Source organism: Arvicanthis niloticus, chromosome 3, assembly GCF_011762505.2.
Source record: "Arvicanthis niloticus isolate mArvNil1 chromosome 3, mArvNil1.pat.X, whole genome shotgun sequence".
Taxonomy (NCBI): Eukaryota; Metazoa; Chordata; class Mammalia; order Rodentia; family Muridae; genus Arvicanthis; species Arvicanthis niloticus.
Window position 1 is genome coordinate 6,599,127 of NC_047660.1, and position 20,892 is coordinate 6,620,018.

The 20,892-nt window shown below is 38.8% G+C and overlaps 1 protein-coding gene across 1 annotated transcript in view; it reads right to left on the minus strand.

Annotated features, from left to right (window-relative positions):
• Positions 1-20,892, minus strand: part of Gpc6 (glypican 6) — a 1,004,917-nt gene that overhangs the window by 277,600 nt on the left and 706,425 nt on the right. The window lies entirely within an intron of this gene.

The following is a 20,892-nucleotide window of genomic DNA, read 5'->3' on the forward strand; positions in this document are numbered from 1 at the left end:
TCTGACTGGGAGAAAAGGTCTGCTAAGTGATAACGTATGTGACAGGTATTTCTCAAATTCATTGGCTCTAAAGGAACTATGCACCTGACAATTTTCATGCTCATTTCTCTGCATATATTTCCCTGCAGTTCTTTAAAGTCACATGTTTCAAAGTAGCAAACACATGCAGGAGTCTCCATGGGATAAACATCGGTTCATACATGACTTGTTTCTGAAATATCCAAATTTTCAGTTCTTTATTATATAGCATTACAGCTATAGCTGTGAAGCAAGACCCCAAGAAGGGACCCAGGGTAGCATGCTATCCATGTTAAAATTCCCGACAGAAGCCATGTTGAATTTTTCTCAAATTCTATATAGCAAAATGGAGGGAGGCTATCTTTTAAAAAAAATACGAATGAAATGTATTAAGTATGCACTAATAGTTTCATGGATGCTCATTTTCTGGTCCTTTATTAGTTACAGATGTTGCTATCTTTACATTGACATTTCAAATACCTTAATTTATTCTCGTTCTTTAACATTTTCCTGGAGACAATGAATATTATTGTCAGCATGATGATGTTAATGTTACCTCACCACCTCAGAAGCAAGATCTGAAGAAAATGTACGAGGCAGTTCCCTCCACTTCTCCTTGGCTCTACATACCCACGCTTGTCTATCTCCATGACTAACATTTAAGAGTTTATCTACTGTAAAGTGCTTAGTGATTACCCGAAGTGACAAGGAATACCATCTTTGCCACTTTTGACTGTAACTAGACCCCCAACTTACACAGTCCTCCCCTATCTATTCCGATGTGGTGGCAAAGCATTACAACCTGGTTATAAATGGGTTGGAGTTTTATTTCTGACCTAGCCCATAAGCTCTGTGTTGTAGGACTGTCACCTCACCTCTCCTCTCAGAGCCTCGGGATTTCGGTCTGAAGCAGTGTAGGCAACAGTGCAATGTCACAGGAGTTATGGGGAGAAAAACCCCATGTGATAATGAGTGACAGGATGTCTGAGACACTGAACCTTCCTCGAGTTTATTTATGCACAGGAGCCTGGCTGAGGAGAGGACCCATTCATTACAAGGTCTGGGCATGAAACACTGTAGTGACTCCCTCTCTTCCCAAGGATTCACGAGGAAATACTTCTCTTGTGAAAAGAAATGGTCCTGGGACACATTTAAATTTCTGATTCTGTGGCAGTTTCAGTGATGTAGGCCTTCTCTGCACCTTTAATACTCATAAATTCTTTCTTCTCAGTTTACAAATTCCTGTGAAATAGAATCCTGTGCTTTAGGCTGTCAAAACCAAAGGGAGTTTAAGACATTTCCGTTCCATTAAAAATATATCTTTCTGTGTTTTGCTTTAGAACAGGGTGAAAGTGAAACATTGTATCGAGAAGCAGAAGTCGCAGCAATTGGTTTTGCAGTACCAAAAGGTCGGTTCTGAAAATATGCATACAAGTAACATTACATAGACTGAGCAGGTTATACTTATGTATTTAGGAATGTGTTGAGATCCATCATATTCAAAGCGATGAATAGTCAGCTATTAAAATGTGTGGCTGATCTCAATTCAAATGCTCTGAATGAGATGATACAACAGATTTTGAATAGGTATTAAAAATCAAGATCATTTCATATATTTATATAAATTTATATATAAATGAATCAACAATTAATTTTTAAAAAGACCAACAATTTGAAAAAGATCAAGGAGGGGAGAGGGGTATATAGGAAATTTAAGGGAGGGGAAAGGAAGGGAGAAATGATATAATCATGTTGTAATCTCAAGGAAAAAAAAAGAAATACTTAAAATGAAGCAGAGGTAAACAGTTGCTTTTCCTCAAGACACACTCGCTGTCTCTTGAGAATCATTGCCATGAGGCCTCCTCCACTCGGATGGCTTTCCTGGTGACGTGGAAAGTGACCAATTCATTGGATTCTGCCCACACAGGAGTAATATTAAAGTGATTTATATAACTCATGCTCATTAGCAGATGCCACCTCTCTCTGTAGTGCTCCTGTCTATTCACTGCCATGGTGGTAAGCCCTCTTTAAGCTTCCTCTGCCAGTGGAATAGCCTGATAGATGGTCACTGCCTTCTGTGTCCATTCATTTCAGGTGACCATATGGCTAACCCGAAGCCGCACTGGTTCCTGTGGCTGCTTTGATGGCAGTGTATGAGTGGATCTTTACCCTTCTGAGCTATGCTCACTCTCAGCAAGGTACTAGCTGACTACGGACTACTTATCTATTGAAAGGAGTCTGATCTCAATTAAAATGCCACGAAAGTATTAAAATACAGAACTTTGAATAGGTAATATGAGAAAATAACCATTTCATTTGTGATTTTATAAAAAATATCATAGTGAAATAATAGCTTTGGATCAGTACAACAAAATCAGTTGTGACTGTATTTATTTTTATCTCCTTTTTCCATTTATTAATACAGCTACTGGAAAATTTTAAGTTTTTCTCAAATTGCCTTTGTGGGTCCCAATACTTGTCTCCTAGTAACACTGACCTGAGGAACAGAGCATTGAGCTCGTGGTCTGATGATTCCCAGCTCACTCTAACCTCACCTACCACTCTTCTTTTCTCTGAAGTATTCTGGAGACACCAAGCACCATACAGTTCCCACACACCCCTTCCTAGTGCTTCTCTCTTCAATTCATTCGGACTCCTGCAAGAACACCTTGGACAGTGCTACAGTCCTAATTACTTACGGCCTTAATCTGTAGATATATTTCAGTTTTGTGTGCCTTCTGCTTCCTACCACGACCCCATTTCCATAGGTTAGCCAAATAAAACGTAGGACGCTCAGTTAAGTCTGAATCTTAAGTAGTCAACGATGTCATAATTTTGCTCTTGCCGTGCATATGACATACTTATGCTAAAAAAAACAACATGCCTTTTATGCAAAGCTTCTATTTGACGGTGTGGCTTGGGCTTTTGTTTACTAAATCTAGCCTTCCTGCACAGTAGACATCCCATAATTCATAAAGTGATTGCCCTAGAAAGCATCTACACAGGGTGATTAAATGAAGGTAAGATGGAAAAGTAATCTTTATGAGTGACCTACATCCTTGATTATCTAGCCTACCTACTTTCAGATTCTCCATTTCCTTAAAACAAAGCTCGTAAATGAAATAAAATCATAAAGCCGAGCCAGTGTCACAGAGGCACTTTGCATTTTAGCACAATTTCCGCCTTACACAGCTAAGCTCATACCTAGAGACACATCTGGTCAAGGGAGCAGCAGGCGTTCCCGATAACAGTGATGGCGGACACCATCTCTAGGAAGATTGCATCGTTTTCTCAGGAATAATAGTTTGAGCCTGGCCGTATCTACATTTTATAGGTAATATTTTACCTCCACATCTAAAAGGCCTTTGGAACTGCTAGGCAAATAGTAAAAATAAAGAAATGCTAGTAATTTCTATAAAGACATTCGTCCCTGACTCTCTGACGTGTTAGAGACGGGTTGCTAGCTATCAGATTAAAGGCCTCTAACTTTAGCGACATCTTTTGTTTATCTGGCACTATTCCTCTGCCCTGTTAATGCTGTGCAATTACCCTGTGAGCAGCGTTAGAGGAAGAAGCGTTCAGCCATTTCATTTTCAGAAATAGCAGAAGTGGCATCCTCAAACTCTGTGAATCTCATGTCATAGTGAAGCTGACTGATGCCCCATATCAATTAGGCACCAGGCTAAGTAAACAGATGCGGGGCAGGCTCAGTCCCTTGGCTGCACTTACTGTCTTAGGCATTTTTCCAGCAGTTCCAGGGACTGTGTTTCAAATGTAATTGAAGCACTGCACATTCTAATGTGTGCTCCGAGGAGGTGGAGAGGACAATTTTCTCATGTACTACTACCATCCTTACGTTCACAGGATCTCTGCATTTCCTAGAACACTCTGTATGTTCTCTTTTGGAGAAGATACACTTGTTATATCTGAGATAACCTCACTTTACAACTTCTGCAATTAGGTCATCACAGGACACATCCAGTGATCCCTGAATAAAATATCTCACTGTTCAATCCTTACAACTACTTAATAGATCTGTATACTATCCAAAGTCATTTAAACAAGTAATGCAATTCTTAACAAATCTCCAGGGCATTTTATATAAGAAAAATAAACCATTTTTTAACTTCACATGAAACTACAAACACATTTAGCTGAAGGAAGAACAAACCTGGAAGCATCTTACTGTCAGATTTGAAAAAGTTTCTCAGTAGATACCATTGTTAGAGGATAGTCAAGTCCCTCACCATGGTCCTCAGCATCCCTAAAGGACTGGCTGTAGGATCTTCTGCACTCACCAATGCTAGCGGATAGTCAAGTCCCTCATACAAAATGATATGGTATTTATTCTGAAAAAAAAAAAAAAGCTCTCCCTCTGCACAGTAATTGCAACCCCGAACACACATGTGCTGTGTAAGTACTCATAATAAGAAAAAAAAAATATGTAACTTAAAAAATATGGCAACTTGTAGCTAGTTGAATCTTTGAATCCAGAACCTACAGATGTGGAAGGTCAAGAACATGTTTGAGGGGAGCAATAGATTACAAAATAAGGACATAGAAAACACAAAAATAAACTCACACATTTCCGAGTGGATTCATCTTTAGCAAAGGTGCCAAGAAAACACAATGGAGAAAGGGCGGTATATTTAATAAACATTTCTGGGTTATCTAGAGATCCACGTGCAGGCTGAAATTGGACATTATGTGACAGCATGCCACACAATATAGGTATGTTGCATGCTCTCTTCTACTCAAGCATAGAGAGTCAAAATAGAATCAGTTCCTGGATGAGGGAAATGGGGAGATTTCAATCGAAGAGTACTAAGCTTGAGTTAAGTGGTAGGACTAAGTTTCAGAGTCATATGTACATGTGGTCATGACAATGGGAATACTGTGGCGTTTTCCTGAAGATTTCTAAAACAGTATATAAAAACCTTCTACCACACAAACAGATATGTAGGCTATGGATATGTTTATTAGATTTGGAAATTGTTTCACAATTGGTAGCTATGTACCAATTGTATCAAGATATATAGCCTCCCACAATTCAATAGTAAAATGTCCCTGTGACAGCTGTTCCTGGTTGTCAACTTGACTACTGTGATGGCTGTTCCTGGTTGTCAGCTTGACTAGTGTGAGGGCTGTTCCGGGTTGTCAACCTGACTACTGTGAGGGCTGTTCCTGGTTGTCAACTTGACTACATCTGGAATGAACTACAATTCAGAATTGGAGAGCTCACCTGTGATCTACATCTTGAGGCTGGAAGACACAAGTTTCTGATCTAGATCTTGGCATGGAGATCCTGAGGCATCATGGCCATGAAAAGCTTAGGCCCAGGCAGCATAGTACTCGCCTTTAATACCAGGTCTTTGAGGAAACGAGATCTCTGAGTTCAAGGTCAACCTGGGACAAAGCAAGTCCCAGATCCAGGCCTGGTGGTGCACACCTTTAATCTGGGCCACACCTTCTGCTGGAGGCCTACATAAGGACACTGGAAGAAGGAAGACTCACCCTTTTCCAACTGCTCGCACTTAATTGCTATTACATCTATTGGAACCTACTTCTACAGAAGACCAGCTCAAACAAATAGCCTAGATTCTTAGACTTCCTATCCACAGCTGCCCATCGTTGGGTTAGTTGGACTACAGACTGTATGTCATAACAATAAATTCCCTTAATGTAGAGAGACATTCCATAAGTCCTGTGACTCTAGAGAACCCTGACTAATATAGCCTCTTTCTTTTCTGTAAGAAAAAGCAAATTCATTCATGCACGCACGCACGCACGCACGCACGCACGCACGCACGCACACGCACATGCACACGCACACGGGCCTGCACATGGCCCTGGTTCCGCAAATTCTTACTTGGCAGTTATTAGAGTGAGAGAGAATGAAAAGAGACGATGACTCTTGCGTTCCCTTTTTACTTTTGTGACATGAGAACTGAAGTTGAGACCAAGCTCCCAGATTGATGTCTCCTGGTCATCATCTTCTTTCATGTTTTAATGAGCAAGGACCGAGCCGATTTTTAGAATTAGATTTAAATAACTACCTAGTGAATGCCCATTCAAGGATCAGTGGCTCTGGAGATCCAAGCAGCAAAATTAATTGCTTGCTGACATGGCTACAGTGGCTGCTTGCGTTTCTGATGTGAAGTTTTCTCCTATGGTTCCCTCCAGAAATCTACAGATTGGTTGCCTGCTTTGTTACCAAAAAAATGAACGGAAAGAATAATCTTTTTTTTTTTTCAATTTTAGAGTATTCTATGAATTGATTCGAAACTGTAGAACCGTGTCAGAGGTGTGGTTAGTCACGTGTAACTAAAAGCATTTAAGACTAGTGAATTTAAACATTCTCAGAGTCCTTCAGATTCTGTTTATTTTAGCTGCAAACCCCTGACACTCCAGGGTACATCATTATACACAGGTGTAGACACGATAAAACCCCACGGGCTGCTACAGTGATGTTCATAGGCTGTTACTCCATTTTAACTCTGTTTATAAAGTGGGAAATAGACCATGTTTCTCCGATTAGAGAAACCTGAATTACCCAGAGAACCAAACTCCAGACAAAATAAAAGAAAGAAGGAAGCAATAAAAATTCCCTTCACCCATACCAACAAAAATAGCTTGGTAAGGGCTTCTGCATTTGCTTTTTTGTTCAATGGAATGAGCTGTGGGTACGTCACAGATGAGGCCTACTGATGAACTCACAGCAATGCTTGGGTACCCACTGGGTTTGAGTATGAATCCCTGAATTCTTACAACCTAACTGAGCAACACAGATGACCCTTGACTTTCAAACCTGAGGTGTTATAGGAGTCAGGAGCAACTCCAATCTTCCAGATCTGACGCCACATGATCTGATGATTTCAAATATTATAGCAGATTGGCTAGTAAGCAGTGCTATAACATATTGAGCCAGAAAGCCAAGTTTTGGTATCTTCTATTTGCTGTGTGGCCTTGGTCCGTATTCTCAGCTATCCAAAGTTCCACTTACTTATCTATAAATAAAATAGTAGCCAGAATAATTATATGTGTATTAAGAAGTTGATAGTAATATTATGCTAATGATACTTGACAGATAAAATCAGGTCTGGTGATGCATGTTGCCAATTCTAGCACTTGGGACAAGGTGGAAGGTGGAAGTATTGCTATGATTTTGGGAACAGTATGGATGACCCAGAGTACAAGACTAGCCAGGTTACATAGACACTCTCCTCTCTCTCTCTCTCTCTCTCTCTCTCTCTCTCTTTCTCTCTCTCTCTCTCTCTCCTCTCTCTCTGTCTACATAGACACATAAAACACACACACACATACACACGTATAAAGAGATAGGCAGACACACACAGAGTCACACACAGCCAGACCTACAGAGACACACAAACATACACACAAAACACAGAAATATAAACTCCCCCACAAACTCAAATTTTAATGAGGCTACAATCAACTTAATTTCAAAAGCTGTAGGAATATTTTGTGTAAGTAAGTAATCCAAGAATCACAAAAACTAAAATTCACACTGGACAGTTCCTTCAGCAGGTACAGAACACTATACACAACCATTGTACGACCGCTTATTTTACATCAACAGTCTTATTAGGGAAAACAGAGTTGTTTAAGCTGATTTGCTTGTACTCAACTGCTTTCTTTACTTTGATTCATGTTGTCAAAGGCATACATTTTATAGTGTGTGTGTGTGTATAGTTCTGAAAACTCTCATTTTTAAACCAAGTGGGTCCTCACTCTTTCTGGACATCATGTCTTCTCACTTACATTGACTTGTAACCCTCAACACTTTCAGCCATTCACTGATCCTCACATCTGTACCACGGCAAACTCTCTGGCAACCTTATCTATGCCTCCCCTGCTAAGGGCAAGCGAAGTGGAACTCCACACATTTCAGCTCCCAAACCACTAGCAAGTGTCCTTTACACAGATGATTGTGACATTTTTCTAAAATCTCTGTTCCCTGTGTCTTTAAATGTTTCCATATATGGAGGGAAGATGCTGTGTACTTTTCTAACGTCTAAGAAGACTGATGTTCATCATGGTTAAAACACGCCTTAGTTAATGCTGTTGGGCCATCCTGAAGGGTTCCTGTTCTCACACTACCAGCTAGCTACTCTGGTGGTACCTGAGACATGTCAGGACCCTAGAAGACAAAATATTTTATCTGATGTCCTAGGGTTAAACATAATCCAGCTGGAAGATTCTGTGAAACCTACACAGACAAATCCAAAGGCAACATGGTTTGTCTGCTCGGTCAATGAAAGTCTTTGGCTGAGATTACAGTAACCATGGTGAAGGCTGTGACCTACTTTATACACCTCAAATTTATCCGGCCACTCACAGGTTGCAGTGCAAAGTCTGCAGGAGGCTTGGTGATTGTTTTCACAACCTACCTACCATATTTAAGAGCACAGCTACCAGAATATAGCAGCTGTGGGATTGCTATACAGTAAAGTTCTTAAGCAATTGAATTGGAAAAGTTTAACAGACAACTTTCCGATGCTCATATCTGTGCTGTTCATTAAGTACCCAAGCACAGCTGAATAAAAGTGATTAAGCTTGACTTGCTCCAGCTCTTTACTTCCCTGGCAAGAGAGATATGCTGGATAATTTCCTCAATTCCAACAAACTCAATTATATGTTGGATAGAGAAGTCTAGGATACCACCAGCCTCCTAGCAGCTAAAAGTATTTAATAATTAAGTCCCAGACCAGAGGCCATCAAGTGATTTTACAAGTAACATATCTAGATATTTGTTCCCAAATTTTAGTTTTCAAACTCTGTTCTATTCTGTTAGAATATAAAACTATATTGAAATTCCAAGGAGGAGGGGAACATCTTTCATGATACATCTCAAGGAAAAGGAGGTCAATCTGATTAAATCACACACAGGAACACACAACATGCACACACATCACACATACACATGCACAACCTTGTTCATCTTAAATGAGACAATAAACACAGCAAAAGAGAAAGGATGGGAAAACATAAATAAAGTAGGTGTCTCAGAAGAGGTTTATATGCTCAAAACAAAAGAAATTCAAGTAACTCCAAAGCAAGAATACAAAGACAAACACAAGTTTATAAATGCAGAAAGAGCCTGAATCAGATTTCTGTCTATATGACAACAGATGGCCAAAACCACACCAAACTAAATCAAAAATATGCAGCATATAATAATAAACCAGCTTCATGGTAGTTCACCTTTTCTGTTTTTGAGAAACCTCTGTCCCAGCAGCGGAACCTACTTGCACCCTATGGACAGTCTACAGTGTACTTTCCTCACTTGCTAGCCTGCACATTTCATAGTTGTTATTTTGGTAAGAACCATTATTTCAGCAGTAGAGATAGCTCTCACTCCTTCTCTTTTTGTATTTTTTTTCACATAAAATTACTAAGGCTCAGCAGGTAAGAGCACTTGGAAATGACTGGATCCTGTCCCCAGCATCCATATGACAATTCACAACTACCTGTGACTAATGTTGCAGGAATTCTAACCTCCTCTTCTGGTTTCTGTGGGCATCATACATGCAAGGAATTACACATATATACAAGCTGGTAAGACAAAATAAAAAATAAAAGTAAAAACAGAAGTTCATGTGATTCTTCAGTTTCACACTGGATGCTGTATCCACATGAAATGAAGCCAGCTGATGGGGAAGCTGTAGTCCTTTCTTCACCACATTTTAGTTTATAAAAAGAATCCTAGTGTCTATCAAATAGCTGGGAAAATAGAATGAGATATCTAGATGCAACACAATGTGATTTGGCTTCTGAAGAAAGCTGCTGTCCTGAGTGTCTGTGTACATGAAACGGAAGGGCACCATGTTAAATGAAATAAGCCAGGCACAATAACAGAAGTTCCAAATGTTCTCACTCATATCAAAATTGTGAAAGATTGATTGTGTAGAAGAGTAGAAAGGTAGTCACTGTGGCTGGGCTATTTGGAGTAGGTGGTAAGATGTTGGTCAAAGATTAGAGCAGTGGTTCTCAACCTTTCTAATGCTGTGGTAACCATCAACCATACAATTATTGTGTTGCTAATTCCTAACATGTAATTTGGCCCAAAGGGGTCACAACCCATTATTTGAGAGCTGCTAGACTGGAGTTACTTTAAGAGATTTGTCATAAAACATGGTACATATAATTGATGTCATATTAATGCTTCATGTTCTTACGGAAAATAAATATATGAGGTGATACTTGTTCATATTTAGTCATTCTACCATGTATGGATGCTTAAAACACATTGTACATATAATAATTTAAAAGCTAATGTAACATAACCATAATAATAAATCCTGCCTGAATCAGAACTGAATTTTCCTTGGTTTCTGCCAATAGAGAAGATATGCTATACCTGGCAGTAAAATTAAATTTCCTTTTTTGTTAAATCTCCTTCTTTTCTTTCTAAAGATTCCTATGAATTCTCTTAAAACTTAAGATATTAAGGTAAATTTTATATAAGGGAAATACAATATAACTTCTCTTTATAACTCATACAGTTGTTTTTTAAGCATTCGCCTCATGTCACATTCTTATTGATGATCTCCATGTTAAATAATGTCTCAGTTCACAGTCAACAGTGGAATGGTTTGTCAAAGGAGGAATAGAGGGTTAGGCGCCTGCCCACCTTTGTATGTCCATGTGCAACGGAAGGTCTCCTGGAGGAGCACGTAGGCTTCAGCTATCTCCTGTACAGAATGTTCATCAGTGTTAGTGAGTGTTTGAGGCAACGGCTAGAAAAAAATTAAACAACCATACCAACAACATTCTGCAAGCTGCTTCTACAACCACAAATGATTGCTACTAGGAATCTCTTAAAATCCTCACGATTCCAGTTCTGATGTAGTACTAGATCTCAAAGTATGGTAAGGTCAAAGGATTCCAAGGTTACAGAGTAACATACAGAAAGATGGATCATTTCCCCTTCATTCATTTATCCTCAGTGAAGGGAACCAGGTATTAAGGAACCATTAGGTCCGAAGCCATAAGGATCTGATTTATGATGTATGAACTAAGTGACCTTTGGCAGGCTACTAAATCTCTTCTGAGCAGTCATTATCCTTATCAACAATCTGCTAGGCATGGTGTCCACAGCTGAGACACAGAAAGTGACAAAGCCTGCTGCATGCTGCATCATTGAGACACACAAGATTTCTGCTGTGGTTTCAAGTAGTTAATCACATATACTTGAAGCATTTTCAGTTCTGTTCCCACTTTCTACTCTACCCTGGCTAAAAGCCACATTTTTTTTTGCTTCTAATTTGCTTCTGTTTCTGAGGCCTGGTGTGTATTCTATGCTTCAGAAGTGACTTAATCATGCTGGCCTTGTTTTACATGCCTTGGCTCTGGTCTCTTTCCCAGCACACATATGCTTTGACACTTACAATGGCTTGCAGCCCTCTGCCCCCGATTCTTGGCATATCTCCAAACATAAAAGGCAGAATTTCTTAGGTCTGCCCATTCATCTATTTCCCCAAGAGGGAATGTGTCTGAATACCTTCCAACGCCCCCATTTCATTCGGGCTCTGTGTGTGTCAGCGAGCAGAAGCAGAACTTTCTTCTTTATAATTCAATAAATCGTCGAGGAATGTTTCCTTTTTCCAAAATCTGTCTCAGGTTAGTTCTCAATTCAAGGTCAGAGTTTATCTAATTTCCCACTGTGCTTCCTGGAGCATTCAGTTACAGGACAAAACTAAAGTAGTCAGTTTTAAGACAAGGTAATTAACTGTTTTCCCTTTTGGCCATTATCAAGATGGTCTGGTGCATAAAGGCACGAGTCTCTGGGTCGACAAGATGGTACAAACACTTGTCACAAAAGCCTGGTGACATGAGTTCAAGTCCTAAAACCGACATACAAAGCCAGATGGATGGTACTAACCTGTGTCTCCAGGGCTCCTATAGTCATGAGGATGGCCAGACAAGAATATCACCTAGAATCTCCTGGGCCACCTCACCTAGATTTCGTTGCATGGTTGAAATAAGAGAGATCCTACTGCTACAAGGTAGAAGAAAATGACTGATTTTTGAAAGCTGTCCTCTGACATCCATAGACAGGCCACACCCCCAAATAATAATCAAAGACACACATAGATTAAATAAATACCCCTTCCATTTTCATTCATAGCAACTCACTGGAAAATTGCTTTATATTAAAAGCAGTTATCAGATAAACTCCTTTGCTTTCATTTACCCTGAGACCACTTTTCTTTGGGATTGGGACTCTTAGAGTTTCTAGTGACCTTTTATATTTTGTATAGTAAGTGTTAAAATACAGTTACACAAATTACAGTTTATCACATCTCAGACTTCAGCTCCTGTCATATCTCATTCTGGCCTTTCGGGGTGCTAGTGTTATACTTGGGTCCAAGACTTATACTCTTGGTCTTAGGTCTATGTTAACTAGGTTATACCTTTCCTCCCCTGTATTTCTAGGAGGCCATGAGAAATGTTTTATAGTTTTACTAAAGTGTGTAGAATATGATTTTGAATAGAAGCTGCTTGTTAAAACAATAACAACAACAACCAGAACAAAACAACCCAAACCAAAACCTCATGTGATGTTATGGCTGGAGCACGTAGTAACAGGAGGTCAAGCTTAGTGTTTTGGTCCGTCTGACCTCATTTAAGCCAAGTTCTCTCAGGTTGCTTTAGCAGGCTGGTGAACCTACTTGAACTCCAGCTCCCTGTTATCTACTGTCCTATTTAATGCATGATCTTGGGAAAGAAGTGACTCACAAATGATATGGCTGCATGCTACTGGAGAATCATTGTTTGATGGTCTTTCCTGAAGCTTTTGTCAATGACAAAGTATTGGTAAGTAACTAGGTCAAATGGAAAAGAGCCTTTGAAAGTCCACACAAGAGAAAGTCTTATTTGGTCTTCTAGCATCCTACAAACAAAGCTAAGCAAAATGGGAACAAAATCAAATAGGCAAAGAAAGAAAGAAAGCAAAACTAGAAAAAAGAGAAAAGAAAGATTCAGTGCCATCATGGGAAGAATTAAATACTATTGTGTCGAATAGCCCACTGGAAGTTACTCTTTAGAACTTAGGAAGTAAATAACTACATGTTATTTAAGTTTTAAGTCTGAGGACAAACAACCAATGAAAAATAAATGTATTTTTCCTATATTTTCACAACAGCATTATTTAAGGAAACAGCAAAATATATAGTAGAAAGAATGATATTCTTGGCATCTATTACCTCATAATAAGCTCATCCCAAGTGGTCTCCAGGTGATTCTTTTCCAAGAATATACCTTGTTAAAAATGCCAGAATGAGATCGAACACATTTGTGGTATTTTGGATGAGAAATGTACCCTATAGGCTCCTGTAACAGACAGAACATTCTGTCCTCACTCAGTGGTGCTACTTGAGGATGTTATGGAGCCTTTAAGACAAAGCCTTGTCCAAGGAAGTATATCACTAGGGTTGGCTTTGAGGGTTTACAGTCTTGCCTAAAATTTAGATTCCTGCCTGAAATTACTGTTTTTTTCTAGCCCAATGTCAGATTTCTGCCAAGCAGCCCATTTTCTTGTCCTTGGCCCATGTGAGATTCTTGCCAAGCAGCCCCCAAAACTTTTTGCCTCTCCCCCTTTTTATTTCATAAACAAGACTGAGCCTGTCTTGGGTTGTTCTGCCAAGAATGTCTTCCTTACCTGTCATGGAATATGTATTATCAAAAGCAATGCACTTCTATCTTAGGTTGGTAAGGCTCTGTGCAGAATCGAGGGTTTACAGTCTCAATATACTTCCTCTTCTTCCACCATCACTACCACCACCACCACCACCACCACCACCACCACCACCACCACCACCACCACCTCCTCCTCCTCCTCCTCCTCCTCTTCCTCTTCCTTCTTCTCCTCTTCTTTCTTCTCCACCCTCCACCCACCTCTGCTCTCTACCCGCTTCTAATAAAATGTGATCAACCAGCTCCTGAATCTTGTTACATCTCTCTGTCTTGATGAACTTTATCTGGAATCCTAAGCCAAAATTAAATAATTTCTTGCCCAAGTCACTTTTGGTTATGGTGTTTTATCATAGCACCAGGAAAGTAACTAATACAGCATCATATGATGATTGAAAAAAAAATAAGAAAAGAAAAAGCAACAATACTTGCTGAGTTCTCTAAATTACTGCTTTGCTCTTAAAAGCCAACACAAAACCAGAGTACACAACCTGTTTTTACCCACTCTGAAACTGTATCATGATTTACTAAAGTCAAAGCCCTAAAGTATACTTTCTTCCTTTGTCCCTGGCATAAACTTGCACTTCACCTGCAGACATGGCATCCTTCTTTCTAACTGTAATCCTATCCTGACATTCTTAGCTTTGGTACCCATAATCTAAGTCTAAAGCAGTGTCATCAAGTAATTTTCTACTGTATGAGAAGTGCTGTACCAGAGTTCTACAAAGGAGCTTTGTAATCTTGAGCATGGCAAATATCTCCTCAGGTTTCAATGCCAGCTTTAGAAGGGTTAAAAATAATTCCAAGGTCTGAATAAACAGATTCTTTAATCCCCTTTTAAATCAGGATGTATAAAACAAATGAGCAGACAAAACTGCATGGATTGCTATAAAGAATTCTAAGTGTATTTAGTTTCTTCATCAAAAACAGTGTCAGTCTACTAGGTCATACTTAAGTGACATTTGAATTCATTTACATGTAGCCAAACCCTGTTAGTGGTTTATCTAGGAATATGAATTCATATTCTTGTAGATAATAGATGATATGAGTTTCCTTTGATTTCTATTATGAATCATAGCTGAGTAAAACCCTTCATATCTGTATTTTTAATTACTATATGTATGTATGCATACATAATAGATTAAAAACATCACAGTGTAAAGCTTTTTTTTTTTTGAGATGTTCTGTATAGCATGGGTAAAGCATGTGGGCAAGTATGTGTGTTCAGCAGCCTTTCTAATTTGACTCTCTTCTTGGTTTTGAACAAAAGCCTCTAGAGGAAGATGTAGCATTAGCAGAACATGCTTTCTCTGGATTTATGTGCAGTTAATAAAAATGTCCATAGCACATTTTATAAGCTGCTACAAGCATTTTCATTAATAATGATAACTAAATGGTGTCATAAAATAATTCTGTTAAGACGTACTTTATAAGCACGGGCTTCTTCGGAGAATGAGAGGGCTGTGACCATTATCCACTGATGGGAGGTTTGTATCATTGCTGACGGATGAGGACACCAGCTTTATTTGCATAAAATGCTTTACAGAAATTTTCATTCCTCCTCCACGTGTACAGTTCTCCTTTCTGGTTACTGACAAGCTTTATGTAGGCCTCTGCTTTGTTTATCTTCAGTCAATATTGTGGATGACAATCAGAAGAGGGATGCTCATGTCTGTGCATGGGCTTTTCTGGGAAAGCAAGGAAGACATGGCTATTCATGAATGACTGTGTTATAATGGAGAGGGGAGGTCTGTGTTCCTGATAAAGTTTTCCATGGAAGTGTGTATTCACCTTGATTTCTGTGCATTTTAAAGATATATATATATATTTTTAAATACTTGTTCTGTTGGCCTAGGGCTTGAGTTAAAAATTACAGCTCTTTGTGATCAAGCAGAAGTCTGGATCCTAAAAAGATTCACTTATTGTTTCAATATGTAATATCCATCAAGTGCCTGGTAAAGTCTTCACCATGTGCACCCTGAATTTTATTGGACAAAATAAATGATTGAATATACACTATAAACAGCTAATTCTGTCAAGTGCCCTAAAGTGTATTAAAGAAAAACCGGAACCATAAGGAACAGTCCAGTGGAAAGGATGTTTCAACAGGATGACTGCAGAAGCCCCTCTGAGCAGATGACGTCCTAGCAAAGACCCAAGAGAAAACTTCTATCAGCAATGAGCTATGCTAAATCCTAAGCATTTGACACTATAAACAGTTCTAGGAGAAATGTTGAAAATACCCTGTGTATTTACGGAGTCCAGCCTAGTTTACTGGAAATAATGGAAGAAATGCTGATAAACTGCAGTTACAGAAATAACAAGAGTTTGCTAAATATTAGGGGAAATATTCATGGAACACACTCATTTACTGAAGAGAGGAGAAGTAATTGGTAGGGTTCGTGGGCAGAGATTGGGAAACATGATTAGTGTCATGGGATGAGAGGAGGAAGAGAGGTCATAGGGTCATAGCAATTGCTTGCATGATTTGGGGAAGGTGATTGACAGTTGTTTTCCTTTCCTCCTTTCCAACTGCCTACAGAAATGATTACCTTTAAATGGGATAAGATCTTTCCAGGCTCACACCCATCTTAAAGGGGGACTTATAAGGAAGAGTGGTTATACTTGCTTGTATAGTGACCTAACAGGATAAGGAGATTCCATGGTATAGACTAGATGGGCACCAAGTATAGGCAAAGGGTAAGAGACGTGATGAAGAGGTGGTTTAAGCAATGTTAGTATAAAGTATAAATGATTTTTGGACCTTTAGGCTTGCAGAAGTCGTTGGATACAAAGAGTGAACCCGGAGTCTTGGATATATACCAGCTACAGCATAGTACAGAAGAGAAAGTTTCACTGATTTTTCTAAAAACGAGTAGAAAGTATAAAATCAAGTGTTGGGATGAAATTGAAATGACAGAATCAGCGCAGTACATAACTGAGGAATCTTGGGCTCAGTTTGTGTGGACTAAGGGGATAGTCAGCCACATTTGTCACAGTGCATACACTTAGATACAAGATGAACACAGATGGTCTTTGCAACCAGAGTCATCTCCTCCACATGACCATCTGGGAATGTTTTCATCTTCTTTCCACCTTCTATACCTCTACTGCTTCTGTGTGATGCTTGTGCAATGCCTGCTTGCAAAGACGTCATGCAATTCTGTTCTCCCCTGATGCCTCTTTTCTCCTTTAGTCTTCCTCCTGTGTTACATTCTTGAGATTCTGGGTAGCAGTACATTTACAAATTAGTCCAGTTCTTTCTATTATGACCTGGACAATCCCTTGTTAGTATCAACACTGAGTTTAAGGAAAGGCATCAACAATGGGAGTTCCAGTTCTCATGACATGCCATTGTGAGAATGGTGGAGGAGACTACATATGCGCTTCAGAAGATCAGATCCTCGATTTGGAAAGTAGACCCTTAAGAACCACTGAAAACAAAACATTGGTAACTATCCAAGAAAGCATGTGTACAGTTTCAGTGGAGCAATTTTGGAGATTAATAGAGGAATGACAAGATGCTCATGTAACATTTTCTAAAAGTACTTTAACTATGCAGTTTTTATAGCAACAATACTTGACAACGATCTTTTTATCCTGCGGTGATGTGCCTTGTGCTTGCCCACATTCTCACTCCTCTCTCAACAACACTCCCACAGTCATCCCACCAGGGCTGGAACGCTTCTGATAACTCTAACCAAGAGGCTCATCCTATCCTACTGGAGAACATCCTCGGCTTTGATAAACTGGAGATAAAAAAAAAAAAGGTGGACTGACATGTTTTGTATGGACTAATTCATGCCTGTCAAGCTCATGTTGAAAGGTTTTAATGTGGTGCTGTTGGTGGCATGGCCTTTGAGTTGCAGTTGGGGTTGGGTGAGGTCATGGGGGCCATTCTCACAGTGGGATTACTAGATGTGTAAGAATGGATTTTCTTCCTTTGCTAGGAAGGAACAGCAAGGAAGTGCTCATTAGCAAATGAGGAAGAGGCTGAACATCAGAAAACAAAGTTTGGCGTCTTGCCCTTGAACTTGCAACCTCCAAACTCTGAGAATATAAATGCCTGCTGCTTAAGCTACCCAGATTTCAGTTGCTTACAGCAACGCAGAGATGGCTGAACCCTTACAAATGTATTAACGCAATTGTCTTCTTCACCACCACTAGCAACGTTACCACACTGTTTACCTAATGACAAGTAATTATAGTAATATTTAGAAGTAAACTTTTATCCACAGACTTATAGATTAGAGCACAACACTCTAGGTTATTTACTTACAGGGCATAGTTTATTCTTTCCAAAAAGAACTGAAACTGTTTATCAGAAGTTTCTTCCAGTTCTCATTTCTGTGTCACAGTGCAATGAATCTTAGTGCAGGAGCCCAGATTCACAGACTCTAAATGTCCATATATAAGCTAGATTCTCTTCCTTAAAGAGGAAGTTGGGAAACTAGATCCATTTAAAATCGAATTAGTAGTAGATAAATGGGAAATAACTACTCTGTTTTCCATGGTTCTATGAGAAATATATTTTTCAAAATTCTCATAATATTTGCATCACATTGTGTGTCAAGAAGAAAAGTGCTAGAACAATTATTTTCATGTTGGACATTTCTTGTGACTTGCTACAGTAAGAAAAAAACATCAGGCACTGAACTGTCTTTATTGCCTGTGTGCCAAATGGACAAACATGCAATTTAGTTAAGCATTAAATACTGGCCATCGCCCCTTGTGCATCAGAGAGTATAGCATGAGTTACGGAAGTTAAGATCTTTTCCCCAGCAGAGAGCCAATGTGGGATTAATAATTAATCGCACAGATGGAATGAGTCGCAATAGAGACAAACACCGCAGAGCCTGCTGGACTCTGTGAGTCTTGTCTATGTACTTAAAATTTTTAAAATGCACGTGGGCAAGAGAAAATCAGGTACATGTATATGTCCAACTGTAGCAAACACACTTGAAGTGCCCTGTCCTATTATTCAGAAATATTAACATGTAAAGTGCCTCTTGGAAACATTTTTGCATGAAATTCACCAGGGGTAAAATAACTGTTCTAAAGAGAGACTCAGATGTGCCATCTCTGCAGAGCTCAATGGCTCTACAAACAGACCTAGGTATGAAAAACAGCCCTCGTGTGGGTCTGTCACTGTAGCCGAAGGGTGGCATTTCACTGTCTCTACATTTGTCTCACTCCATCTTGTTAGAAATCTCTGAAATATCACTGTGTGTGCAACGGAAATGCAAGGAATGCATTGCAAATTTTAATCAGTTCTATTGCATGCAGCTTTACAGCAAAACAGTTATGCAAAAACTTTTATTTTGTAGGTAATTATATGTGCATTAATATATTTTATCATATTGAATATATATAATATTATATATATATATTGCATTACATACATACACATATACAAATGTGTGTATGTTTGTGTATGTGTGTATGTGTGTGTGTCTTTGTCACTGGTGTCAGGGGATGCCCCCCATTGATTCAATCTGGGAGGATGCCTCATCATCCTGTTCTAAAAAAATTATTTTGTTATTATAATTTTTCTGTTTTGTTTTTTGTTTTTTTGAGACAAGGCTTCTCTGTATAGCTCTGGCTGTCCTGGAACTAGGCTCAGCCGTTAAAGGCTAGGCTCACAACCAAAATTACAATTTTTTAATATTTATTTTTAATCTTTTTTTTTTTTTACAGTTCCATCGTTACCCCCTCCCAGTCTGTCCTCCCACAGTTCCTCATCCCATTTCTTCTCTCCTGTCTCAAGGAGGATGCTACCCCTCAACCCCCACCACACCAGACCTCTCCACTCCCTGGGCCTCCAGTCTCTTAAGGGTTAGGTGCATCTTCTCTGACTGAACCCAGACCCTGCCATCTGCTGTATATGTGTTGGGGGCCTCATATCAGCTGTTGTGTGCTGCCTGGTTGAAGGCTCCGTGTCTGAAGATCTTGAGGGTCCAAGTTAGCTGACAATTTGAGGAGGATTGTTGTTAATCTTCAAATGTTTTCTAGAGTTCACTAATGAGGATAATAGGCTCTGGGCTTCATTTTTTTTCATCAAAATTTCTAGTTTCATCAACTTAATTTTTCAAAACCAAACCAAGCCACTCTCCCTTGAAAAAAAAAATCTAAATTCTGTTGACCTTTTCTATATTTTTTTTCTGGTCTGTAGACCATTTACTTCTATTTTGACATTTATCACCATCTTCTGTTAATTCTGAGCTTATCTGTTCATTTCAGTTTTTGAAGTCTAAAGTCAGGGAAATCGTTTGAGCACTTTCTTCTTTCTTGGTGCAGCTATTGATCATGATACCATTCCCTGCTTCTGCTGGTTTTCTCTCATCCTGTAGAAATTTCAATGGATTCTTATTTCACTTGTCTCAAGTATTTTTTGATTTATGCTTTGATTTGACCTTTGACCTCACTACTCAAAAATGTGTGGTTCAATTTTCACAAAATATCTGAATTTTCTAATTTACCTTCAGTTATCATTTTTTATTTTATGTTTGTTTAGAAAAGATTATTAAGGTGATGTTAGCCTTAATAAATTTGTACAACTTTTTTTTAACAGCCCACATCATCTATTCTGGACAAAGCAACACATGCATATAAGATTGTTTAGTCAGCTGCTGCTACATGGCATGTTCTACTGTATTCATCCGCTAATAAACACAGATGCAACATCCTGTACAAGATATTAGAAACAAAATCCAATGACACATTAGAAAGAATAAAAAAAATACTGATTTTTTTCATGAATAGAAAGAGGCTTAACATTCAGGAATCAATAATATGATACATTATTTTGATTACTATTTATATTATATAATCACCTCAGTGGATACAGAAATAATAAAATTCAACATCCTTTCATTATAAAAAATGTCAATAAACTAGGTATAAAAGTACTGTTTCTCAACATAATAAAGGCCCCACAATAACAATCCTAGAGAAAAACTTAAAGATTCACCTCTATGATAAGGAGCAAAGCCAATATTCCTCTCTTATTACTTATGTTCAACATAATACCAAACCCTTACCACTGAAACTTGATAAGATCAAGAAGCAAAAAGATTTTTTTTCTTCCTGTTTACAACTGACATGGCTCTATAAAAATGAAAACAAGATTCTACTAAAAGTTGTAAGAACTAATAAGCA